Source organism: Vanessa cardui, chromosome 6, assembly GCF_905220365.1.
Source record: "Vanessa cardui chromosome 6, ilVanCard2.1, whole genome shotgun sequence".
In the NCBI taxonomy this organism is placed as follows: domain Eukaryota; kingdom Metazoa; phylum Arthropoda; class Insecta; order Lepidoptera; family Nymphalidae; genus Vanessa; species Vanessa cardui.
The window spans coordinates 13,347,211-13,368,448 of NC_061128.1; positions in this window are offsets into that span (position 1 = coordinate 13,347,211).

Sequence of the window (21,238 nt, forward strand, 5' to 3'; positions counted from 1 at the left end):
ACCTGCTGCATACATATTCGAATTTAAGCTCGCTATTTTCGGTGAAGATCAACGTTTTCCATCCACAGATCCATTTGCGATCTTATTTATATTCATATCTACTGTATTGATGTATATGTTACAGCCAAAGTAATAAATTTGGATATTATGTATAATGGCTAGCCATTATACATAATATTTACTCAGTTTGGTTAAAGTGATAACGGACACAAAATTAATCATATTAACTAGCTATTATATATAATATCTTCGATGACTTGGATAATGTAATAAAACACATAGGTATGCGTTTAAAATTATATTTCAATTTGCCTTAACTAATCATAAAGATTATTTAAAAAATTAAAATAATATGAGATAGTAATTTCACGTCAATTAACTTAATTATTTTGAGTTACACATGAGTTTTGACTTTTTACATTTACACCTATTTGAAACGCATTCTCTAGTATAGTTGCAATGCTGAAATCCTTGGCCGCCAAGATGTGACTCTATTTTGCACATTCCCTGATGGCAACTTTATGTTGAGGAACGGTATCTATCGTAAAAAACGTTTCTTTGCAGACAGTGAACTGAATCCTTGCGTAAAGTTGAAGATGAAGAGAGGGAGGTTTAACAAGTCGGCTATAGACCGTATTTATTACTTTGACTAACTTTGACACGTTATTATGAATAATGTCCAGACAAAGTGATTAATTTATTAAATTTTTTAAATTTAAATATGAGACAACATCACATACATTACTCTGATCCCAATGTAAGTAGCTGACGCACTTGTGTTATGGAAATCAGAAGTAACGACGGTACCACAAACACCCAGACCCAAGACAACATAGAAAACTAATAGTAATCTACATCGACTCGGCCGGGAATCGAACCCGAGACCTCGGAGTGGCGTACCCATGAAAACCGGTGTACACACCACTCGGCCACGAAGGTCGTCATAATCGATTATTAAGATTACAATGATAAAAGGAAATGTATTAAATGAAATTAAATTGCGTAACTGCGGACAGACATGGTCGTGAACGCAGTGAATTTTTAATGTGCCAATTTTTCAGAGAATAGAGGTATTTCGTTTGTACTAATTACTACTTTAATTTAAATTACATGCGGGAATTAAGCGACAGTTATTTAACGTTGATAATTGGAATAAAATATTAAGCATTTACAAGTATACGCTAATTTAAGGTAATTAAAAAGTATTTGGATACTTAAACCTTCTTGGTGACTAAAATAGAGATACTCTCATTATATTTAGGTTGGGTATTGAAATGAGTTTTTACTACAATATGACTTTGCAACCCTTGATTATTATTATTTACTTCTCGACGAAATAAAATTTACATTTTCTCATACAATAATAACTTCTTTATGATATATGTACGGACGAGAAAAAAACCTGATGGAAAGTGGACACCACCGTGCGTAGACAGAGGCGCCTTAAGAAATATTGACCATTCCTTACAACGCCAATGTGCCACCAAACTAGGGAACTCAAATGTTACGTCACTTGTGCCTGTAGTTACACTGACTCACTCACCCTTCAAACAGAACACACAATACTGGGTACTGCTGTAAAATATATAACTTACCAAGTCGATTATACCAATTAGATAAAGATTCGATTGTAATAACTTCAATTTGTATTTTATATATCTGTTTCAAATTGTTTGCCAGATTTGACGACATATTTTTATTGACAACTTAGTGTCATATAAATTGTCAAAAAATATAGGCTACACATGGGAGTTGATCAAGACAAAAACATTTTTTCATATTATTATGTTTGTCTGGCATTTCGCGCGTTCAATCAAACAATCTCCATTTATCTTACAAGCTACCTGCTCTGCGTAGTTTATCTTACATAATAAATAACTTACATAACGCAAAAAGATAAAATTTTGTAACGAGTGGGTATTAATAACTTAAACAAACATTTAACGAATTATTTCAATATTAATATAAACTGCTAAGTATGTTAATGAGAATCCTCTGCGAAGATTGTAGTCAGCCATCTGTGTCACTGGAATCCTAAACAACCAATAAGCAGTCCCAAGTAACTTTCAGACCTATATCCTCATAACTTTTGCTATCAAAGTCCTTCTTAAGTAAACATCATATGAAACTGCTCATAATATCAAGAGGATTTTACATTTTAGATTTCTCAATAAATATATTATATTGTGATTCACATTTAATTAAAATTGACACAGTATTCGTCTTATTCGTCAAAAAAGTAGCCTATGAACTTAAAGTTATAGCTTCATACAAATGAGTGGGTAGGTATCACCCACTCATCAGTTATTCCTACCGCCAAATAACAGTACTCAGTATTATTGTGTTTCGGCTTGAAGGGTGAGTGAGCCAGTGTAACTAACTAAAAAGGCGCAACGGAGACAACATCTTAGTTTCCAAGGTTGGTTGTACATTGATGATGTAAGGAATAGTTATTAATTCTTATAGCGTCATTGTCTATGGGTGATGGTAACTTACCTTCAGATGGCCCATATGCTCGTCCGCCAACCTATACCACAAAAAATATCTCCTCATAGGGAGAAGAGGTCTTAGCCCAGCAGTGAGAAATTGACAGAATGTTACTGTACTGTAGTGTAAGGATTATAATGGATGAAAAGAAAATCATTCATTCAATGGAAATTTTCTATCTTTATAAAATTGTCATCCATAGAAATCGTTTCTGAACGTATTTCAGTCATATTCAATACTTTCGTTCAATATTGTATAAGTAGGAAATATCACACACATAGACACGTACACAACGAACCTGTATAAAGAGATCCAATATTTGATTCGCCGTTCAGAAACGAATGTCGCGCATATTTTTCTTTTATGCTTCAATAGAGATTGATCTATTTTCATATAGCGTAAATAAAAACCAAATTTACCTCACAGCGGCTGTATATTCGCGGCAGATATATTCAATCACGAAAGCACGACGTTCCAAAACAAATTACACATAAACATTAATAAGAAATGTGGTTATAGTAAAGTATAGTAACAACAATTAGTATTTAAATAAAAAAGCGTGTAAATTTCCCAGTTTTCCAATGCGGGTTGGTAAAACTTCTATGCAATTAAACACATGCAGGTTTCCTCACGATGTTTTCCTTCACCACCGAGCACGAGATAAATTATAAACACAAATTAAGCACATGAATATTTAGCGGTACTTGCCTGGGATTGAACCCGTAATTATCGGTTAAGATGCTCGCGTTCTAACCACTGGCTCGGCTCTTAGTAAAGTAACACCTGTACACATTCCAACGATGATGGACTAAGGCCTCCTCTTCCTTTAAGGAAATGATTTCCAGCTAATTGTACTACTGCTCCCATGGGGGTTGAAGTATATACAAATGGGTACATTAGACGCAAGCCGGTTTCGTTACAATTTTTTCGTTCATCTATGACCACCTTACAAATTATTAACAAATTAAACTCATAGAAATTAATTGGTCCATGTCTGGATTTGAAGTAGCAATCATTGGTTTAAATGCACGCGTTCCACTGGTCGTGATATTGCAGTGTATCCATTGGACCCGTTGGGCTTATAGTTGTCGATTGTTTTTTTGTCTTTTTATGTTAATCCTCTCACACAAACTAAAATATTGTGTGAGTACGAGGGTCACTCACACACACTCATGTTCGTTAGCCAATGGATCCATACGCGGATTTATAAGCGGTTTTAATGAAATTTCATATTCGAAATATTAGCTCTGCATTGTTATTCCTGGTCATGCATACATGAATGTGACGCGGGCTTACAGATAGTGAGGCTATTTTTAGGAAAAATATTCACGTTGCATTCAAATTCGTGATATCGGAATACAAATTCTATTAGTTTTTCATATTATTTTCGTTTCATGGAACATATTAATATTATTTTGATGGTAGCATTGCCATGACTATTACAAACCGCTGAACCGAATTAGATGGAATTTTGATATGGAGGTAGCTTGAGTTCCGAGATAGAACATAGGCTATTTTCAACCGACTTCCAAAAGGAGGAGGTTATCAATTCGTCTGTATTTTTTTTTTTTTTTATGTTTGTTACCTCATAACTTTTTACTGGGTGGACCGATTTTGATAATTTTTTTTTTGTTTGAAAGGTAATGCTTCCCGTGGGGTCCCATTTTTTTCCGATGATGGTATCCGTATGAAAACGACATAAGTCTTAAATTTGCATTATGTATATGCGCGACAAATAGGTGAATAACTCAAAATCACGTTAACCAATTTTGATGATTCTTTTTTTATTATAAAGGATATACTTTAAGGGTAGTTTGGTGAAAGTTTGGTAAGGTTCTGAGCACAGGATCCATGACAAATTAAGGGAACGGGAGGGAACGGAACAATTCTGAGGAGCACGTTAGCAATACGCGGTCGAATCTTTTATATATGGGTTACTTGGATATTTGAATCACCTTCCGGAACGTGGTTATGTTCATGTAATTGTCATAATCGAATATTATAATCAACTAGCGACCCGCCCCGACTTCTCACGGGTGCAATACTGATACTAAATATACTAAATAATTTGTTTATTAACGACATCACATTGCAAACTTTTACAATTGTCAGTGTTTCTTTACTATATTGTTCATTTATTATATACACAAACCTTCCCCTTGAATTACACTATCTATTAAAAAAAGACGCATAAAAATCCGTTGCGTAGTTTTAAAGATATAGGGACAGAGAAAGCGACTTTGTTTTATACTATGTATTGACGGAACTCCTAAACGGCTTACAGTTAGGGTGCGATTTGGGGCAGAATTTCTTTCTGTCTTTAATCAAATTTTGTGTATATGATGTGATGTCATATGATGTACGACATAGCATACGAATAGCTCTTTTGCAAAGTTTTTTTACTGAGGTCGATTACAGCTCATTCGAGGGTGGTACCTTGTAGTTTATGCCGCATGACGTATTAAAGCCGCATTTTCGAAAGTCTATTTTTGCTTTATTCGAAAGTTTCTTTTGAAATTGTCCCTGAAGTAGTTTCTGATTCATATATTCATAAACGGCACGCTTAATCTATCCATATTAAGAAAAAAATGTTAGTCTACATCAGCTTCACTTAAAATCATAAAATAAATAAAATTTTAACAAAAAGAAAAACCGACTTCAAACAAAACAGTATTTTAAAACAAATTAAAATGCACCAAAAAGTAATAAAAATAATTGCATATTTAACATATTTTTGAGAGTCCTCCTAGGTAAAATGAAATGAAAAATATTAGACTACTTAAAAGTCGATTTACGTTTATATAACGTAGTTATAGTTATTGTTATATTTGGAGCCGGTGTCAGTCACAGGCACACGCTTCAACAATCAAAAGAAAGAAGCTTTACGAGCCTCTTGATTGACCCAGTATAATATCGTATAAAAGGTAATTTGCAAGAAACATTTCTTAAAGTATTCTCGTATTGTGTTTTGATAGGTATAGTATAGGGTTGGCTGACACCGACTCCAAATATAGCATTTATTATAACTACATTATATAATCGTAAATCGACTTAAGTAGTCTAATATTTTTCATTTCATTTTACCTAGGAGGACTTTCAAAAATATGTTAAATATGCAATTATTTTTATTACTTTTTGGTGCATTTTAATTTGTTTTAAAATACTGTTTTGTTTGAAGTCGGTTTTTCTTTTTGTTAAAATAATATTAGTTCACTATCCGTTGAGATAAAATAGGAGGATGACGGTTGGTATGCTATTGGTAAAGTTACATTATATTTTATAACTTTGTTGCAGCAAGTTAAGTATATTTTCTCTTTTGTAATTATTGAATCAATAACTGTCAGGTCGCTGTCGTGGAATCTGACCTTCATATTCAGGCTCTTTGCCTGAAAGTATCCCAGAAAATAAAATACAGGAACATTTGTATGGCTTCAGATAACAACTTCGAGGTTTGAATTTCGGGAAACTGAAATTAACATTAAATTTATTATATTATAAACTGTCTGTAATAGTGAGAATAAGACCTTCAACAAAGCCCTCTTTAATTATATTTTAATACTTTATTGTACACCATACAAAGAAAATAAATAAATAGAACTAAGATTCTATATTAAATATATCTATAATTTAATTAATTAAATCTGTACGAATAAATGAGAAGACTTCTGAAGTGATAACTCTTTAAGGTTTAGCGGTTTAACCGCTTCGTTACGTAACGCGTTACGGCGCTTCTCTGTCTAGCTTCCCTTTCTCTTACGCATGCGGCAGCAGTAGGTCAGGTAGGGTTCCTCCTCTCACTCTAACCACAGCACTAACTGTATTGTGTGTATGCAAACGTATGTGTACTATTATAATCCAATGGGACGGCAAATCTGACACATCGGCCTCCTCCACACCCCGGACTGTCATTGTGAATTATCAATAGAACCTGGGCTGAGCAAACACATCCTCAAGATCTGCTGTCTTACTAGCCACAAAAACAAATAAAGCCTTTTAAAATATTTTAAGCCAATCAAGAGTAGTGAAATTATATTCAAGGTGAACACAGACTGAGTTCGAACGACTTGGAGTCTGTTAAAGCTGAGTTCTCGTAGGAATATTAATAGCAATGTACGGAAGAGCTAAGCCTCTAGGAACTATGCAATTACACTTTCTTTAAAGAATGAACTCCGGCAGAAATTTCAAGCGAGAGAAAAGTTTTGCATGAAAATTGTTCGTTGTTGGTCCGGAGTTATGTGTAAATTTTACGTTTTAGTGCCTAGTTGAATTTTGCTTACATTTTTACGTTTATTAAATTTTTATTTAGTTATCTTTTAACGGATTAGAAAGGAATTTTCATCAACAATAAGTGATCCGAAAGAGGTTTGTTTGTATGTGTAATACACGCATAATATTGTTGCAGCAATGCGCCACCAACCTTGTGAGCCAAGATGTTATGTCCCTCGGACCTTTAGTTACTTACAAGGGATCACTTACTCTTTAAAGCGTAACGCAATAGTTCTAAGTAATGCTGTTTGGTGTTTATATTTAATCTATGCGTGGTTCCTACTCAGACGACTTTGCTCTAAAGCCCATAATAAACCTATTTGGTAGCTAAATAGGTTTATTATGATTTGATAAGAGTTTTGTGTTTTAATTTCTAAGTAATAATAAAAATAATTAAAAAATATATATCAAATTTTCTTAATTTTTTTTTATATAATAATGATACATTCTTATAAATATTTATGTAATTATAATGCTTTTTTAGCATGGTATTCTTTATAACTAATATGAATAATGAATACCTGTTCATTTAAAGTTTATTGAAAAATATATCATTATTAAAAACAGAATAAACTATGCGAAAATTAATAAAATTTTTAGTACATAAATGTATATATTAATACAAAATAAATAATATATAATATTGCCTTATTTTTTATCTATATTCAATAAACTTGAAAGAACAAATCTTGTTCTCCAGGAATAAATCAAGTAATGGTTTTCCTTTGTAATCAGAGTACGCCATCAGAGTAAACAAAATCGAAATCGCAATATAAACAAACGATTAAGTTACACTATTTGACTTTCTCTTTGTCTGTCGACTTAGTAAACACAACCTCGGTACATTTGAGAATCAATCACAGTGATACTCGACTGGTACAATGTAATCGTTAAGATTGAAGTTCCCTGCTTCGTTTGTGTAGTGACTAGCTTATAAAGTCACACATTTCTAAATCCTGGGATCATGCCTCATTTCGAGCCTTTAAAATGGTACTGTGTTTTTTTAAGTTCAATGGTATTCTTTTACCTAATTACGAACGAGGAAGACTAAAATCAGAGTGGTCAGGATCAAACCTCTCATTTATTACATCGTTACGCCGCTCACAACCCTTGTTTGTGAACAGCAAATAAAACGATTTTGGTGGATGAAACAGATGGATAAAACTCATCCCAATGGAAAAGTCTTGCACACACACAAAGAAAGATCCTATACTACATTGAAAAAACTAATTTATGTATATTAGAGAATCCCAATAGTAGCCCAAGATAGAGAAAAATGGTATTTATTTATGGAAACGCACCAATACGATGACATTCCACACTCCGAGTAATACACTTAAAAACAAATATTACTGTTTTGTTACTACCACTTCTAGTAGTTTAAGCTAAAAATAAAAAACCTCCTTTTAATTTTGTGTATTTAATTGTGTCTACAAATCGGTGACATAATCTCAAAATTATCTAAAGATATTTTACAGAACATTTAACATCACATGCTTGACGTGTTAGATCATAAATCTGTCGACAAATAACTCAATTAAACCGTGGCCTGTCCTGAATTCTGTACACTATTTCCTCGTATCAACCTGTCATTCGAAATTATTATGCCGTCACTAAACAATGTTAGAACTAATGGACTAAATGACGTACAAAATTGTGTTTCGGGCTAAATCCTAAGCATAAAAGCGTTAACATTATACACAGCGTTCTCGATCCATCTTACATTGCTGATTTATAATTAATGAGAGCAGAAATGTTCACTGCGTTAGCTATTACTTCTCGTTTTTCTTGGAGCTATTTTTATTTTAGTAAAAGAGCAATATCTTAGCTCGTAGTACTCTTCGACATCTCATTTATATCTTATAAAGTAGATCCTAATAGTCAGTTATATCTTCTACCGACGCTATTCCTATTGAGTTTCCAGTCCCAATCTTGCAGTTGATTCCAAACATCTCAAACAGATCTAAGCTCTTTAAATATAATGTGATAATGACAAAATAAGGTCCTGTATAAAATTATGTCATGACAGTATACCAAATTAATTCAGTTTTGAACTTGAACCATTTCATCGTGAAATACCTTCAATTATGATAATACAGCAGAATTCAATTGCTGTGACAAGTGGTTGAACTTTATAGAAGGATATGCTGCTACTCCAGTAAATATAGTCTAAGTATATTTATATTGCATATAGTATGAAAATTTTCAAGTTCACTTGTGTCAACTATCATATCGATCAAATTCAAAGTATTTTCTTCTTAAAAATATAACCCAACATACCTTAAACTATTGGATAAAAGTTTTTTCAACCGAATTTGAAATCAACGGAGATTTCTAACCCACCGTTTTCTTTAGGTTTAGATAAAAGTAATATTTGTATTTTGTAATTTAAAAAAGGTAGATTATAAGTTTTGCCCTTACTCGTTGAAGAAATTTTACAAAGGATTTTAAGGGTATATTGTTACACTTTCAAAGTTACGCCACGGCGTGTGGAGGATGGAATGCCGATGAATCCTGAAATTCCTCGGTTACGTCCTTGAGGTTACATGATCAAAGGTATTCTTGGAAAACATTGTAATTTTTTTTAAATATAAACGACGTTCAACAGAAATTAATTTCAAACATAAATTAAAATTAGGCACATAAGAACTTATATTATTGCTATTTTTTATTACAACAACAACAACAGCCTCTAAATTCCCACTGCTGGGCTAAAGGCCTCCTCTCCCTTTGAGAAGAAGGTTTGGAACATATTCCACCACGCTGTTCCAATGCGGGTTGGTGGAATACACATGTGGCAGAATTTCTATGAAATTTGTCACATGCAGGTTTCATGTTCACGATGTTTTCCTTCACCGCTGAGCACGAGATGAATTATAAAGACAAATTAAGCACATGAATCAGCAGTGCTTGCCTGGGTTTGAACCCGCAATCATCAGTTAAGATGCACGCGTTCTAACCACTGGGCCATCTCGACTCAAATTTTTTATTAAATCTGTGGCATTTGCACGAGTTACAATATAAGAGGTGTCCAAAGATATTTTTTTAGTTGACCTTTGATCACTTACATTCATCTATCTGTCAAACAAATAATAAATTGGTCCCTTATTCATAAGGTCTTCATTATTATCTAATGCTCATAAGTCTATATTATTAAACATTTCTAATAACGTCTTCTTGCTGCAAAATCACGTCACCAACTCCAATTAAACTTCTGAAGTATCTCAATACAAAAAAGTCTTTAAAAGTTGCTTCTCTTTGAATGGATAAAGAAATATTTAACACGCGTCTCTGAGGCTCTTTCAATCGAAATTGCCTCCTCGTTCAACAATGCCAAATGCCAATTGTCTTCAAATTCTCCACAAAAATGAGGACTCGAATACAAAATAAATACGACTGCTGCGAGCCGTCAATAAAGATCCTTTACTTGTGTCTTAATATCCTGAATTTGTGGACGATTTTTTATCTATGTATTCTGCCTTTGTATTTTGTGTCTTCATTTCTTCATATTGCCTCAAAAAGAAGCCTTTCATGTATGAGTGACAAAGATATATTAATATATTTAGATATACGATATAATGATGATTATGAGACAACATCAAATACGATACTTTGATTCCAATTTAAATAGCTAAAGCACTTGTGTTATGGAAAATTGAAAGTAACGACGGTAGTACAAATACCCAGACCCAAGACACTATATGAAACTAATGGACTTTTGAAATGAATTTGAATGAATAAAATAACTGAAACGCGTCAATCTACTTTATGAATTCCACGTTAACACTAATGTATAATGATTTTATTTGTATCCTGTTGTGCTTTACTCGGAATTACTCCCAAGTCATACGTTAATAATAACCGAACTAATGACAATCTACTCGGCCGGGAATCGAACCCGTTCCCATATACACACCGGTGTACACACCACTCGATCACGGAGGTAGTCATAATTACGCATTTAAATAGGAATATCACTACGATTTGTAGGCAATATTAAATTAGTCTTTGAATGTAACCCGTTATTATAAAAAACGTTTACGAAATTTTGGTATTCTGTCTTAAGCATATAATTAATCGTTTCATTTTCAGCTTAAGGTTACGAAGGGTTTATTTCCCATTCAAAGGAGCATCATTTGTAATTCATTATAAACTAAATTATATATAATTACAAAAAAAACCATATTCGTAATCTATTTGAGCAATTATTCTGATAAGGATTAATTTTACAAAGCAAATTTCGAATATTTTTAAATAATTTTCTTCTTTAATAGTCCAATGATTATGCAAACGTGAAATCTAATCAAAATTTTAGGTTGCTTGTTGTCTTGTCCCATTAATATGTTTTCTTTGTATAATATATGCAGGCCGACAAAGACACCTTCGAGGCAAAGATGTCATCTACCTTGTATTGTTCCTGTAGTTACTCTGGCTCACTCAGTCTTCAAACTAAAAAAACACCTTGGTGATTGTACCCCGACGAACTCGAAGAGAATGAATGATCGTATTTAGAACTGTTATCGTTTTTAGCGTAGAAAAAAACACTTCGTGAGAAAATTTGCTTGTTTTCGATGAAATTATGTCACACATTTATCCATCGAACCACATCAGAGAAGTACGGTGGAATAAGCTTCAGCTCTTTTTAGAATACCTAGTATAAAAAAAATGATTTAGAGATGGTAACTGTTGCATCGTGGTTGGCTGGTTAAGAAAGATGACTTTGATCGGCTGACCAATTGGATGATTGGACACATTGTAAAGTGACAGGAGGAATAAAAAGAAAAACAGAAAAGAGCGGTCGGTGGTCAGAATCCGGGTTTGACGGGGCTATCTTAAAAATTAAGGGTGATTAATTGTACAACTTGGAATTGTGCCGATTGAACCTATTACGTTAAAATAAAAGTATTTATGTCTAATCGAACTGAGTTTGAATTTATAAAATAAGTAACTAAATTGAATATTTAGGTAAATATCGACGGTGTGCGTTGACCTCTGATACGGGTCAGCTGGGTGGCGAAATGCCAACAGCCTCCTCGGGGATTCGTCAACACATAAATCGAAGCACGTTTGTTCTAATGGACTAGCGCAACCATTAGTGATTACGTCATGCCTACTCTTTTTATACAATATACAACCTCTTTTATACTTTTTTCAAATTAAAATATTATCATGGTAAACATAAATGCTTCATTTATAGACACTGCCTGCGCACGCTTATCGTTATTTATAACACCGCCAGTTAAAAGAGCCAGTCAGCCACTGTACATAGAAATACAAGGGTCATGACATCTTAATTTTCATGGTTCTCAGCGCTTAAGCGATGTGAGAATTAGTTATATTGTATTCATTACGACTGTATAAGATATTATAATAATTCCTGACACATTCTAAGACATGTATATTATTAGCAGTGGAGCCGTTTGATGGACGTGTTAGCCCCGTATTATCACATGAACGGTATATTTTATACAATAACTAGTTTAAATTCGAATTTGGAATGTTTTTTTTAGCACGTCTTGTTTTTTTTTCTGTCCTATTAAAAAATTAAAAATCGTTAATGTACATTGGAAACAAGTAAGAGTATTGAATTAAATTTAAAGCTACACCATACATTTCGAAAAAAAAAAAACAATACTGGCAAATTTACTTTTTATCATTAATATCATCTTGTATTGAGTAATATTATTATCAAATTTTTTGGCCGAAGATTTATTAAAAGGCCTAATTGACTGAAATTTTATTATAGAAACGAGAGAGATTTTAATTAGATTTTAATAAGAAGTATACTTTTACTATATAATGTATTTTTAATTAAATTTTATTTTATTACTCAATTATTTACGTTAAACTTATATTCGATATTTTGTTTGAAAATTAATAGTCTTTGTATTATATAGAGCGATATACTCGTAAATACATACATGATTTATAAATTGTTAATATGTTTTAAAGGTTGTTCTTATTGTATAATTAAAGTTATATTAAAAAAAAGTTTTATGGAACATTTACTGAAACTAAAACTACAAAATTTGTGCTCAAAAATACCAATATATGATACTAGTGTTTCTTATATATATAAGACAGTTTTGTCAGTGTTTTTGGAAATCACAAGTAATTAAATAAAATACTGAAAAGTATTGACAGATAAGCTCACTTATTTTATAATCGTGGAAGACTTGTTATTTATTTTCGACTTTATTCATTTGTAAGAATGTACGTTTGAAGGTAGGTTCGGGTGTCTATATTCCAAGGGACATTCTACAAAAATCTTAACAATACTACATGCGTGTTAGTACATATATTAAAACTTTATCTTCCCAAACTTTTCTTTAACATTCATTGTAAACATATATATATGTCGACGTGTCAAATTGACAAATATATTATGTCATATGATATTCCAAGTTATTACGATTGTGTAAAAATTGATGATGTGAATATGGCACATAAGAAATAAATATTGATAATTTGGGATGGCGTACTTAGTCCGGATGTCATCGGTTTTACGAATTTTGCCGATGCTACATCTAAGTTGTGTCGTACTAAACCTACTCTTTGAGAAAAAAAAACAACAATAGACTAGAAAAATGATACAACGTAGATTAAATAGCTGAATAGGTTCGAACTCCGATATGGGTAATTACTTTGATGATAAAAAACGTGCATAGTTTTGAATATTGAAGACCTTTGAGGACTGATCTGGCAATTTGCCATCACGTTAAAACACATCGGTTATAACGCCTTGATTGACATTTTCTAATGGCTATCAACCTTATGAAACAATTTTTATTTTATTTTTCATTCAATGTACAAAGGTAGACATATAAATGTAGAAATTACAAACAGACAGATAAATAATAAACTTTGACGTTGATCTGATTAAATCATTGAGACATGAACACTAGTAATATTATATTTTAGAAGCACAAGTAAGAATTAATAAAAGAAAAAAAAACAAATAGGCTAACCACTAAAACAATTATATTTAATTTACAATAACAGCCAATCTACCACGAAAGGAAACATTTAATTTACAACACAAATATATCATCAATATATGCATCAAGAACAATGTATGTGTGTCTGCCGCAGAACATAACTCCCGCCTTTTTTAAGGGTATTCGTGTGACGTGACGCAGAGGGCGCTCGGCTAAGATTTTTATTCCAACAATATTATACTCTATATAATCAGCTATCGCCGATGGTTTTACCGAACCGTTACTACTTGGAAAACTTCTAGAAAAGTATCCTTTTCTTTAAGGCCAGTGACGCACCTGCAAACCCTCGGGCTCGCAAATGTCCATGCGGTGATAATTACTTTCCATGAAATAAGCTGCTCGTATCCACCTATAACATAAAAATATATATTTCAATGCGGAAGTAACTCTGTCTGTCTGACGATGTGTCTGTTTTCCCTAAACCAATAAACCAGTTTTGACAAAACCTGGTATGAATCAAGCTCTAACTCCAAAAGACATACTTAGTTCTTTATACCTAGCACCTGATGACCAATCTCTAAAATACGAACGAAGACGCATGTAACAACTATTACTATTAGCTGTACATATTTATTACTAGCTGTGCTGGCGACTTTTTGCGCGTATAAATTTAACAAAAACGTTATTGTTCTGTACGCAGATTTATTTTTCAGATTACGCTTGGGTGGGTAGTTTTGGCGTGACTTCATTAGTATTTTATATATCATTATAAAATAAAAGTAGCCTATGTTACTCCTTATTACATCAACTAACTACCACGGAAAGTCCTTAATATTATAATCAGACGCTGCAATTTTACCATATATATAAATTCGTAAAGTAATTGCCTTTTGAACATCGAAAAATTTGCTACTTTATGTTTTGGAAATAAAATTAAAGTAATAAATAAATATAATAAAAATATTAAACTGTAATGGTGTTGTATTATAAATATCACCGTAAGATTACAAACATCGTTAGATTACAATATATCTCGTTAGATTATAATCTATCTCGTGTGATTGTAAACTGTCGAAATATTGTGAACCGTGGAATATGATTGCAATTTAACGCATTATTTTTCGCTATATTGTAATCGATCGATGGAAAGTCATCAAATTGTGAACTGGCGTAGAACGGAATGCATATATACACATATAAAGATGTGACATATATAAATATATTGTATTGTTTATAATGTACTTAACATAATGCTATTAGTCTCACGTGTAATATGTAAATCTAAGGTATGTTTATCTCCACTACGTTAGGAATACTGGGAATATTATATTCTGTAACTTAAAAGCAATGAGAGCGCTTTAATTGTAAATAACATTTAATATAGTGCCTACAGAATACTGAACGATTTTTTGCGGCATCGTTTAATTAAACTTCACAGAACAAATCTGTGTCGGCGAACATCGATTGCGTTTATTTATTTTGTTTCCTCTTGCCGCATCGACAAATTGTTTCCTATAACATTCGGGACATTCATGGATAGATCTCTCAGTATAAATTCGTATAAATGACAATACATGTAACATATAAATGACGCGGTATCATTAAATGTATTATGTGTGATGATTTATGGTTTACAATTCGAAAAAGGTTTCTGTATTTACTATTTTAAAAATATTAATTAGTACAAAAATAATTAACATAATGCTTTTATTTTCTACTGAAAAAAATACCCTTACAACGCGTAAGGATATTTTTTTTTTATTGATATTATTCTCTACTTAAAAGAGTAAGTCACAACGGTATTGATTACACCAAAAAAAATTACCGCAAAAAATATTCGTCTTTTCGGGGGACCCCACGCTCATACTTACCATTTACATAATATAGCCCTTATAATATAATAATTATAATAACAACCTGTTAATTTGCCGCTGCTGGGCAAAGACATAACTTCTTAGTTCCCAATATTTGTGGTGTGGTACATAGGCATAATATGCCTATGTACTCGTCTGCCTACGGATATCATGAAAAATACACTGTTTAATTCTTACATAATATTAAAAAATATATATAGAAGAAGAATAATAAAAAGTTATTTTACTTGTCCTTTACATAAATTATAACTCATCTAAAATAAATTGATTTATAAGACATATTAATTGGAATCAGCTCCAAACCATTTCGTTAAAGGGAGAGATGGCTTTAGACCAGCAGTGGCTCATTTAAAAGCTGTTACTTAATGTTTTGCACGAACTGCTCTACAATAAAGCTAAACACTTGATTTAATAAAATTAAAAGAGTGAACTTAATATTTATTGATTTCTAGGCATATAAAAAATATTTGTTCTTTACTGACATAAAATAGTGGAAAAGAGTAACTATTGAGTTTCCTGCCGGTTTTTCTCGGTAGAATCTACTTTCCGAACCGGTGGTTGCTTTCACATTAATTCAACACTGTAACATGCAATCCAAAAGTGCTTTTATGAAACTACATGAATAAAGAATATTTAGATTTTGATACATCTTGTACCTTCCAAAATTTATTTTATAAAATTTACAACGGGTTTTAACATTAACACTTTTTTTTATAATTTCTTACTTTAGTACTTTTAAAGTAAAGGATATTATAAAGCATTTACACTGTAAGCATCATCTCTAAAGAGGCAGGCTCATCATTCACGAGGCATGTTGTCCACTGAACAAACTCTAAGTCTTAAACACCCATTAATCCTCCGTAAATCCAAAATCCATCGAACATTTGAAAATCCGTGAAAGATTACCTGTTATATCTGAAGTCTTCCACACACACTGATACTAACTGGTACAACTTTACGCACACATAGCAACATTATAAATATGCTACATTACACACACATAGCAACATTATAAATAAGCTACAAAACGCACACTAGTAAAAAATCAATTTGTCTTCATTTGGACGCATTCTACTTTATTCTTTGTCTCAGAAAGGAATGACGCGTAGATAACCACCGCAACGCATCCCAAGAATGTCGTAAGAGCCTAATGAAGGGTTTTTTCGTAAGGACATCCAATCAATCAAGCATGTAACCTTAATCACCCGTATGGTTGCGAGGAACAATTTCACCAGGAAAAACATTTCCAAGGAGGATTACTAAGCTAAGCAAGTTCGAAAAATACTGGCACACAATTACTCGCTTTTTAAATTATGAAATTTATTTAAATATTTATGATAGTGATTACTGCCGAAGCATAGCATATTCAAAATGTATGCGACGGTGTTTAGGTAATCACTTTCTAAGTCGAGTAGATCACGAAATGCTCTGCCGCCTTGTTACTATGCTACCATAGTAATTGCATATTTCAAAAACAAGTAAGGCTGGCTCTTCACCGTTATTTATATCTTTGATTAAAAAAATAATCCACAGCAATTTGATTCCATAATTTTTAAATATGATTAAAGCGTCAAACATATAAAATATTGTAATAAACTTTACTTAAATTTACTTGGTGTACCTTACCACCTAGTGGGTGGCACCTACCCAGACGGGCTTTGTGCAAGCCCGTCTGGGTAGGTACCACCCACTTATCAGATATTCTACCGCTTAACAACAGTACGCGGTGAGTGAGCCAGTGTAACTACAGGCACAAGGGACATAGCATCTTAGTTCCCAAGGTTGGTGGCGCATTGACGATGTAAGGAATAGTTAATATGTCTTACAGCGTCATTGTCTATGAGTGGTCAACACTTACCATCAGATGGCCCACATGCTCGTCCGCCAACCTATTCCATAAAAAAATAAGCTGTTATAAATTAATCTTACTTTTGCTTGTCTAACCTTTTGATTATTTAAAGCCGCAAGATCAAAACACGTACATCTTAACCGATTATTGTGTGTTCAATTCTGAAGAAACATCACAGAATTTTCATTTGCTTTAATTATTAATACTGTTTATAAATAATGTCATGCTCGGCTTTGAAGGAAAATGATTCAGCCACATATGTATTCACCAACATGCATTGGTGCAGTTTGATGCAATCACTCAATACCTTCATCTCAATGGGGGAGAAGACTTCATGATTTTTATTAGATCAGCACATATGCAAAATGTTACTTAGATTACTTGCACGAAGTACTCCACAACTTATTATACAGTTGGTGCTAAAACAACCAAAAAAGACTTGATTATGGGACATTTGTCTAAAGGTCTCACTAGCTGGGCAAAGACGTCACTCCTAACTTCTGTAGTGAAGTTGGCGTAATATTTGGCAAAGTCTATTGTTCGTTTAATGTGCTGAGATGGCCCAGCGTTTAGAACGCGCGCATCACTATGTATATATGTGCTTAATTTGTGTTTATAATTGATCTCGTGCTCGGTGGTTAAGGAAAAAATCGTGAGGAAACCTGCATGTGTCTAATTTCATCGAAATGTGGCAGACCACATGTGCATTCCGCCAACCCGCGTTGGAACAGCGTGGTGGAATATGTTCCAAACCCTCTCCTTAATGGAAGAGGAGGCCTTATCTCAGCAGTGGGAAATGTACAGGCTGTTACTTTACTTTACTTTTTACTTATTGTTCGCAGTGGTCCAAATTCGACATTGAAAATTTGAAGTAAACAGAAATACAACCTAATTTTATCTTCATAATATTATGTTCTATAGCGTGTAATATTATCGCTGACGCAATACGAGCTCTCCTCAAGGAAGCTGCGACGGTTACGTGGAACACGATAGTATTTCGAAGTATGCTCTTCTGAATAAATTTTCTCCGACTCAACGTTTTAGCTTCGCCTCTGAATTATTTACATTTTTTATTTACCTTCTGCTTCTGGAGATTGCTAGAAGTATAACGAGATTTTAAAACATATTTATTAAATTATCTTAAGACTATTTTTATTTTTATTATTGAAACTAATCAAGTTAAATCAGAATATATTTTATTCAAGCAGACTTTTAAGAGCACTCTTAAATCGTCATTTTACATAATTTCATTAAATGTAAGGCTACTGGTTTGGAATGTAAATGTTACTGAACCGAACAAAATTGTTTGAAGATTATGTCAGTTAAATAGAAAAAAAGAGGAAAAAGAAGAATATAATATATCCTGCCTGAAAATCAACAAGTATTTCTTTATTTATTATATTGTATTTTTATCATTTATTTAAGATAAATGATTTGAATGTATTTTAAAAATATATGGGGAACTTTAGACATGAATATAAATAAATAATAAATATCTGCTGAAACCTTTGCTAATTTCTATGTTCATACTTGTTTGCAATATTTAAGAAAATCAACAACAATTATAATTTTAAACAACGGTGCGAGTGAAAAATTCTAAAATGTGTTAACTAATTGAATATTGTCATTCATGATTTTGCTTTCGAAACGAAGATATTTAAAAAAAAAACTCTACTACTACTAATTTACTAATTACTTATTTTATACTTTTAATAACCAAAAATATTATATCACGAAATAGTATTTAAAATTTAAACGCAATAAAAGAAGCTAAAGTGGTCTTTTCTTTGTTTTAAAATCGAGGCGGTTAGAAAACAGAGCTTAGTACTTTAAAACTAAAATCTTGTTAAAACTTTTCTCATTAATACAAAGAGCAACGTTTCTTATGAAGAAAATAAAATAAATAAATACACCCAGTGCAACTTTATGGACGAACGATCAAATATTTTTTTAAGTACTTGACTGTTTTAATAACAACTCTTTATTAGCTTACCATGCGTGCGTGGAGGTCGAATTTATTCGTCTTTTGAGATGGAAGGCAATACCATTCAGCGATGACGGAGTAACATCTTCATTTATAAGTAAGCTACTCTATAACAAACTTTACAAAAATATAAATTATAGATCAGGATAACATATAGATACTCTATCACTACATAGAATAAAACAAAGTCCCTTTCCCTGTCCCTATATGTCTATGTATGCTTAAATATTTAAGACTACGCAACGGATTTTTATGCGGTTGTTTTTAATAGATGGAGTGATTCGAGATGAAGATTTTTGTTTATAATACATGGACAACATAGTAATGAAACACTGATAATTTTAGAAGTTTCTAATGTGATGTCGTAAATTAATAAAGTCATATTTATTATTTAGTATCAGCATAACATCTGTGCGAAGCCGGGACGGGCCGATAGTGACCTATAAATATGTATATTGTGTGAATTATACCTGACAAGCAACAATTAAAACGCGAGCGAAGTCAATTATAAAATATTGTTATAATATAAATGTAATATTTTATATTTGAACGTATTGGACAGCTCTTATCCTAACATAACACATAGGAAACCTAACACTTGCCCTCCCGAGACACACGGACAAATATAAATTCAAATATAAGTGACGTTTATTAATAACACAATATAGTGAATTCACAGATCACGCTTGTCTGGAAATGTATTGGACATCTAATTATAACTTTGTGTTTAATATATAATTAATGTTGACAACTGCAAGATATATTATATCCAATGTCATATACATGTCTATGGACATATACATTGGTCATTTATATGTCAACCAAAATTATGTAGCTTATTATTTTCCATTTAAGGACCCTCATATTTTATTAATTGGTTTAATTAAAACTTACTTATTACATGACACACTTTGAAAATAGTTTCTAATCGGAAGGTACATGACGAAGATAAAAAGACGACATTTTCTACTAAAATGTGATACACTATAACCGTCCCTTTCATTATCACTGGCAACAATTTTGGGAACTAACTTGGTGCTAAAACAATTCGAGTCTGTAATTACATCATGACAGCCTTTTAACTAGTACACAACAATACTAAGCATTCATGTTTAGCGGTAAGTCTATCACTTGATTGATAAGGGGATGGCACGTTTCAGTAAGACCTGCGTTAACCCGACTACCAAGTTATACAACCTGAGTCTTCATAAAATATTGTGAGCAAGCTCCACTGAATATTCAAATATTTAACGTATGTTTAAAATTATTATTAATTAAGTTATCGTCTTCGTTTGATATAAAATGAATTAATCAGAAAGATCTACTCCTGTAAAATACCAATCAATCCCTATTAGAGTATCATAGTGGAATATTCAGCATCCTCCTCAATAACCTTAAAATTAGAGAAATATTTACAGTTATTACCTTAGTATATATGTATTAAAAACTAGTCTGTCTGCAGCTTTATCCTCGAGTAAAGAGAGATGCAGTGTTAAAGATAAAAAGTCACCAATGTGATATGCCAGACTATAATCAATCTCAGCCAAATTTCATTGAAATTCGCTCAGCCGTTCAGGCATAACAAACATCCATCTATCCAAACTTTTCCATTTGTAATATTTGTAAAAAATACAACTACGGCAATAGTTATTAATTTCGGGATATTTACCATGTTTTTTATTTTTATTCGGTGGAGCTTGAAATTTCGACATTATCTACGACTGTCTTGTTCACGAGACACGAGTCTAAAAATAAAAAAAAACATGGTAAATATCCCGAAATTAATAACATTAGTAATAAAAATAACCATGTTAATTTAAAATCTTATACGGCAATAGTG